The following is a 6,000-nucleotide window of genomic DNA, read 5'->3' as shown; positions in this document are numbered from 1 at the left end:
TTCTTGCCAAAGATAGAAGAAAGGAGGGTACAGTGAGGAGAGAAGCCGAAGTCGAAGCCTGCTGTCTCTATCATAAGGGCCTGCCCTAGACCTGCTGGGTAATTACAGCTCTGAAGGCCCTGGGATGCCTCTCTCCACCCTGTAATGACAGCCCGGCTTGTGCTGGCTCTGCTGTTTTGAGCTGCAGGGGTCCATGGGAGAGGGAGCTGGGAGGGGACATTCTATGGGGCCAGTCTTATTTTTTGCATTCACCGAAAGGACTCAGAGGTTTGGGGAGTAGTTTCTGGGGATCTACTTGGCCCTGTCCAGGGCAGGCCACAGAGTCCCGGTGATTCTGCCAGATTCTTTTTCCCTTTTCCAGGATCATACACCAAGCTGGATGTGCACCAGACTACCTGGGAGGCCCTATTTCTGAAGCCGTAGGGCCACCACTAGGTGGCCCCACTTAAGCTGCACCTCCAGCCTCCTGTAGTTGACCTTGAGTCAAGTACTGGTCAATTGGGACACACCCAGTCTTTCCTCAGTTGCCTGAAGGTAAGAACTTGGAGTGTGGAGGGTGGTGGTCTCAGAAACCAGTGGACAGCTGTCTGCTGAATGTGCTGCAATGCACAGATGTGTATCAACATACGCAGTACCCTTTGTGAAGCATTGGTTGACCCTGGGAGCCCCCGCTCTGGGGAATTTTATGGAAGGATCAGGTGCTCATAAATCCTGGCCAGGCCACCACAGTTGCTGTGGTGGTTGCCAGGGTTTGCAAGAGTCATCAGTGAGACCTCAGCACCAAGCAGTGGAGCCTACCCCCATCACTTTACCCAGAGATCACAGGTAAATGGGGGAGGTCAGGGGCAGGCTGAGGAGGCCTCTGTTTAGAGGGAAGCTGTGCATCCACACACCAGTCATCCAGTTACCTATCTACCCAGCATGGGTTTTTAAAAAAAATTTTTAATGTTTATTTTTGAGAGAGAGACAGAGTATGAGTGGGGGAGGGGCAGAGAGAAAGGGAGACACAGAATCCGAAGTAGGCTCCAGGCTCTGAGCTGTTAGCACAGAGCCTGATGTGGGGCTTGAATTCATGAACTGCGAAATCATGTTGAACTCAGGTTGGATGCTTAAGTGACTGAGCCACCCAGGCGCCCCACAGAGTGAATATTTTTGACATCCCTTCTGGAGAGACACTAGGTCCTTCCCTTGGGATGGTGGTGGTGGGCAGACAAGTCTAGTCCCCCAGGTAACATCTGTAATGGGGGAATGTGGGGGGGGGGAGAAAATAGAAATGACTGGAAGGTGTTCATTTCATTTCCTGAGATATAGAAAATGCTGGAGCGGAAACAGTTCAGGGGTATGGGTAGTGTGTGGGGAGATAATTCACCTATTAAGTGGCTGCAAATAAAAGGCTATGTGAGTCTGGAGGGGGCCTGGGCTAGAGATTCAGAACTGAGAGTCATGGATTTACCCCACAGCCAGTAGTCCCTGGAGGGCATGAGAGAATGTCAGATGCAGTGGGTTGAACGGTGGCCCCTAAAAAGATATGACCATGTCCTAATACCTGGACCCTGTGAGTACGAACTTATTTAGAAAACCTTGACAGATGTAATTAAGAATCATGAGGTGAGATCATCTTGATTACCTAGGTGGGCCCTAAATTCAGTACCAAGTATCTTTATAAGGAATGAAGAATGAGTGGGGTCCAGGACTCTAACGCCCTGTGGAGGATTTGGCCAGAGCTTTCACTACTGGTGTGTGATGGAGCAAGGCATTAAGAAGACACCCATCCCTTCGTATAGTCAGCAAATATTTATTGAGCCCAGTTCTTTGAATGGAGCTGAGAATATGGTAATGGGCAAAAATATACAGTTTGTGTTCTCCTGGAGGCCCTGGGCCAGTGGGGAGACAGACATTAATCAAACAATCATTCAATTATATCAACTGTGGCAAGTGTTACAAAGTGCTCAGAGCATGAGAGGCTGTTAAAGGAGGTTTTGACCTGGTCAGGGATGTGAGGCAAATCCCTCTAAGGGGATGTGAAAGATTGAATTGGAGAGGAGGGAAATTTTTCTAGACAAAAAGAAAAGCATGTGCAAAGGCCTGGTAGTGTGGTGAGGAGAGAATGGTCAGTTAGAGGGATGGGAGGAAGGTCAGTGTTACTAGAGAAGTGAGCAGGGGCAAAACCATGTGGGGCCTTACAGATCACCTTTGGGATTTTTCTTAAGAACAATGTCATTTACTAAGCTGAGAGTGATGGGTTCAGACCTGAATGAGGTGATTGCTGTAGCTGCAGTGTGGATGGATTGAAGAGAGATTTAGGTGGCCAAAGTGAATGGACATGAGACCTGGAAAGATAACATCTGGGGGCAAGGCAGAGGGAGATGTGATTCCCAGGCTTCTGGTTAGGTACCCAATGGAGGGTGGCTCTTTCAGTGAAGCAGGGAATTAGAATGTGGGTGGTGTGAAAAGGAGAAGGGAGAGAGCTGGGATTTGGTATTGGGCATGTTGTGAATGAAGTGCCTGTGGACACTCCTTTGGAGACATAGACTCAGCAGGTAGTTATAGGAGTATGGAGCTTGGGATTCAGAGCAAGTGTAGAGAAGTGAGTCACCTGTGTAAAGGAAGAAATTAGAGAGGAGGAAAGTAGGGTACCTAGACCTGAGCTTTGAGGACCCCCCCAAACTTTATGGACTAATGAGGAGAGGGGGAGAGGAAGATGTACTGGGAGGTTAGAAGATGGGGCGGTGGTGGCCAGAGAGGGTAGTGGAAACCAAGGGAAACAAGTGTTCCAAGGAGGCAGTGGTCAGACACTGCAGGGGAGTCAAATGTTGCTGGGGGCTTTGGCAGATGAGAACTGAAGATAGACTATTGAATTCTGAGACTTGGAAGTTATAGAGTTTATTGGGACCTGGTTTGGTGTTGTAAGGATACCAGAAGGCCTGCTGTAAGAGCCTGGGGGGGGCGGGGGGGGGGGAGAAGTGAGGACAAGGATTGAAACACCACTGTTTTCAGGTATTTTGCTGGAGTTGAGAAGACACTGCAGTAGCTGGTGGAGTTGAATGAGGGTTTTGTTTCCACAGTAAAGGGTTACACCTACTTATAGGTCAAGGGAAGGATTCAGTTGAGATGGAGGGGCTGAACACTCAGGAGAGAGAAGGCATGATCCACAGGGGAAGCTCCTGAGAGCAGGGAGAGGATGGGCGAATCTGGATAGAGGGGGGCTCCTGTGGCATAACAGGATGTAGCAGATGCAGGAAGGTTTCTGTTTGGTTTTAGCTAGGCTCTGGCTGGCTGCTGACGCAGGCCGGAACAGTGGCTTGTTCCGTATTTTATGTGTAGTTCTATGTGTGTGCTCGTGCCTTCCCCAGGTCTGGGCTGCCAGCCTGGACAGAGTGCCATAGGGAATATCCCCACACAGCCTGGGCGGGGAGGCTGGGTACCTCCCACTCTGGGCTAGCTCCCTGATGAGATTCTCAGACCGTGTTTCCCCTCATTCATGACCAGGAAGGTTCATAGAGCAGGCGTGGGAACCTGCTTGTCCGCCAGGGCCTCCTCGGACTCAGGCTGAGATTTGCCGCATCCCAGCCCTCATTCCTTCCCAGACGGGACTAGGTAAATGAGGTGTCCACTGTTTTGGGTCCCTGTTGTATGAAGGGGTTTGGGCAAACCAAGAATTGGCCCCAATATGCCATCCCAGCCACCTCAGTCTTTCATTGGTCCCCTTGTCATCAACCCATCACCCACAGGTAAGTCACCAGGAGGATGCTTGACACAGGAGCTGGGGATAGGCTGAATCCCTTTGGGAGCTTGGCCCTGTGGGTGGACCCCGGGTCCCTCGTTTTCTTCAAGGTCTTCTCCACTGGTCCGTCCGCTCCCCCGATAGCCTGCCTGGCCCGGACCCGGGTGTCCCCCCTCCTCCCCAACCTGAGGGTGGTGATGATGGGGGCGGGGTGGGCGGGCAGCAGGAGCCCGTGCACCCAGCAGGACCACTGAGGAGAAGGGCGGGAGCCCAGCCGGGGAAGTCCGCCCGGGTTGGGGGGCGCTCCCCACCTCCTCGGCGCCAGGATCGGGTCGCGGGCCCTTCTGCAGCCGCCGAGGGACTGGGAAGGAGGGAGGGCCGAGTCCCGCAGGTGGAGCGGGGCGAGGGGAGGCGGGCGCGGCGTACGTGCGGCGAGCGGCCGGCGGCATGAAGGGCGCAGATAGCGGCTCCCGCCCGACCCAAAGGCCGCTCTTTGGCTCTCGGCTCCGGGCTCCGGCGGGCTTGGCAGCCCAGACCTTCCCGGGGGTCGCTGGCGGCGAAGACCCCCGGCCGAAGCTGTCCGGGCGCAGAGCCAGCGCCCCGGCCGGCCGGCTGGGGGCGGGAGGTGGGGACGTGGCGGCGGCTCAAGCAGGCGGAGCCGGGCCGCGGCGGGAGGCGGAGCCGCCCCGGGAGGAGGCGCCGAGCGGGCAGGGCGCCGCCGCGGGAGGTTCTGGAAACGCCGGGAGCTGCGCGTGTCCAGGTGAGCGCCCCGCCTGCTCGGCCGCCGGGTCCGCGGCTGGGCTCGCGCGCGGGCCGGGGTCGTCGGGCCGTGAGTGCTGCCGGCGCGGGGCCGGGAGTTGGGGGCCGGGGGTCGCGCAGCCCGCTTCCCGCAGCGCAGTTCGGGCCGCAGCCCGGAGCCCTCCGCCTTGTTTCTCCTCCCGTCTGGGTTCCTGTCCCGCCGCTTCCCCGAGCTCAGGGTGGTGAGGTCAGCGGCGCCCTTCCTGCCGGTCCCTGGGCGTCCGCGCCGAGCCGGGCGGGGTGGAGAACTTGGCCGCCCTGCCTCGGCAGGCTCCCCGGGAACGGCAACGGGAGGCCTGGCCCCGAGTGCGGCCAGAGGTTGGAGGCAGAGGCCGTGCCCTCGGCTGAGCCCCGGGGGACCGCTTAAAGTTAGCGAGGTCCGCCTTCCTCCCTCCAAAGGGATGGGAGTTTCTGGCTTTAGCCCGGCGGGGTCCACCTTGGTACCCATGAAACAGGCTGTTGGTTGAGAACAGTTCCCCCCCCCCCCCCCCCCCATAGAACTCTGTTTCCAACCTGCGTTATTTTTCCTCAGAAGCTGCGTGGACCTCTGGTAACTAGTTAACTAATTCAAACGGACCCTTCGGTGTGTCAGAAACTGCAAGGAGTTGCTAGCTCAGTGCAGCAGACAGATTGAAGACTGGGAAAGTCCAGGTCCAAAACAGTGTGGTAAGTGTGGTGTTAGGAGGGAGCATCAGGCTGTGTGGGTCCTTGGTAGAGGGCAGGTTGCGTCAGGCCAGAGGGCTTCCTGGAGGAGGTGACTTATGAGCTGGCGTGGTCAGAAGAAATCTGAATAAGGGTAACCTGGACAGAGGAACAACCCGTGTGAGTGGGAGCAGACCTGTATACTCTAGAAGAGGCAAGGGACATTTAAGGGGATAGCTGCCCATGGGCCCTGACCGCCACAGTTTGAAGTGAGAGGACAGTGCCTGGTACTGTGCCCTGCATTTGGATTTGCCTCAGCATGAGCCTGGATCAGGGCACTTCCAACTTCAGGACAGCATAGGTAGGGCCCCTGGCCTTGTATTCTAATATGACATCTTTAAGATGGTGTGCAACATTAGTGTTCATCCCAAGACCAAGACTGGTGTCTTGTGCTGTAGAGTGAAGCCTAAGGCATGTGCTTCTTAATGTATACCGTCTGAGGCCTGATAGCCTCAGCCCTTTCTCAGGAGTTCCTGGCTCTGAGAGCAAGGGTTGGGGGATATCATTTGTAGCTGAGGACATTCTCACATGTCCCTGATGATGCCAAGATCTGCTGTCCACCTAACAATGTATAGAATGTTTTTGCAAGCTACTGCTGCTTCTCACCCTAGATCACATCTGGAACAACAGGTTTCATGATTTAGCTCTCTATTAATGCACCAAGATGTCCTTTGGCTTGTGTTTAAGCTGCCACTGAAGTGTCTAGGTGTAGTCTCTCACTGTGCTTCTGGGCCTTAGAGCCCAGGCCTCTTCTGTTCACTTGAACACACTTGCAA

The 6,000-nt window shown here is 55.2% G+C and overlaps 1 protein-coding gene across 1 annotated transcript in view; it reads left to right on the top strand.

Moving 5' to 3' along the window:
• Positions 1 to 444: 444 nt before the first annotated feature.
• The window catches only part of P4HA2 (prolyl 4-hydroxylase subunit alpha 2), a 37,819-nt gene continuing 32,263 nt past the window's right edge, over positions 445 to 6,000 (top strand). Inside the window, exons 1-2 of the mRNA XM_047084364.1 lie at positions 445 to 534; positions 5,055 to 5,188. The gene's annotated coding sequence lies outside the window, so the exon portion shown is untranslated. The remainder of the gene's footprint in view (positions 535 to 5,054; positions 5,189 to 6,000) is intronic.

The sequence above is a fragment of the Lynx rufus genome, unplaced genomic scaffold (genome assembly GCF_022079265.1).
Source record: "Lynx rufus isolate CCGP_SWC_20201006 ecotype Redwood Valley unplaced genomic scaffold, mLynRuf1.p SCAF_1, whole genome shotgun sequence".
Classification (NCBI taxonomy): Eukaryota; Metazoa; Chordata; class Mammalia; order Carnivora; family Felidae; genus Lynx; species Lynx rufus.
This window is presented reverse-complemented; position numbering and strand designations above follow the sequence as displayed.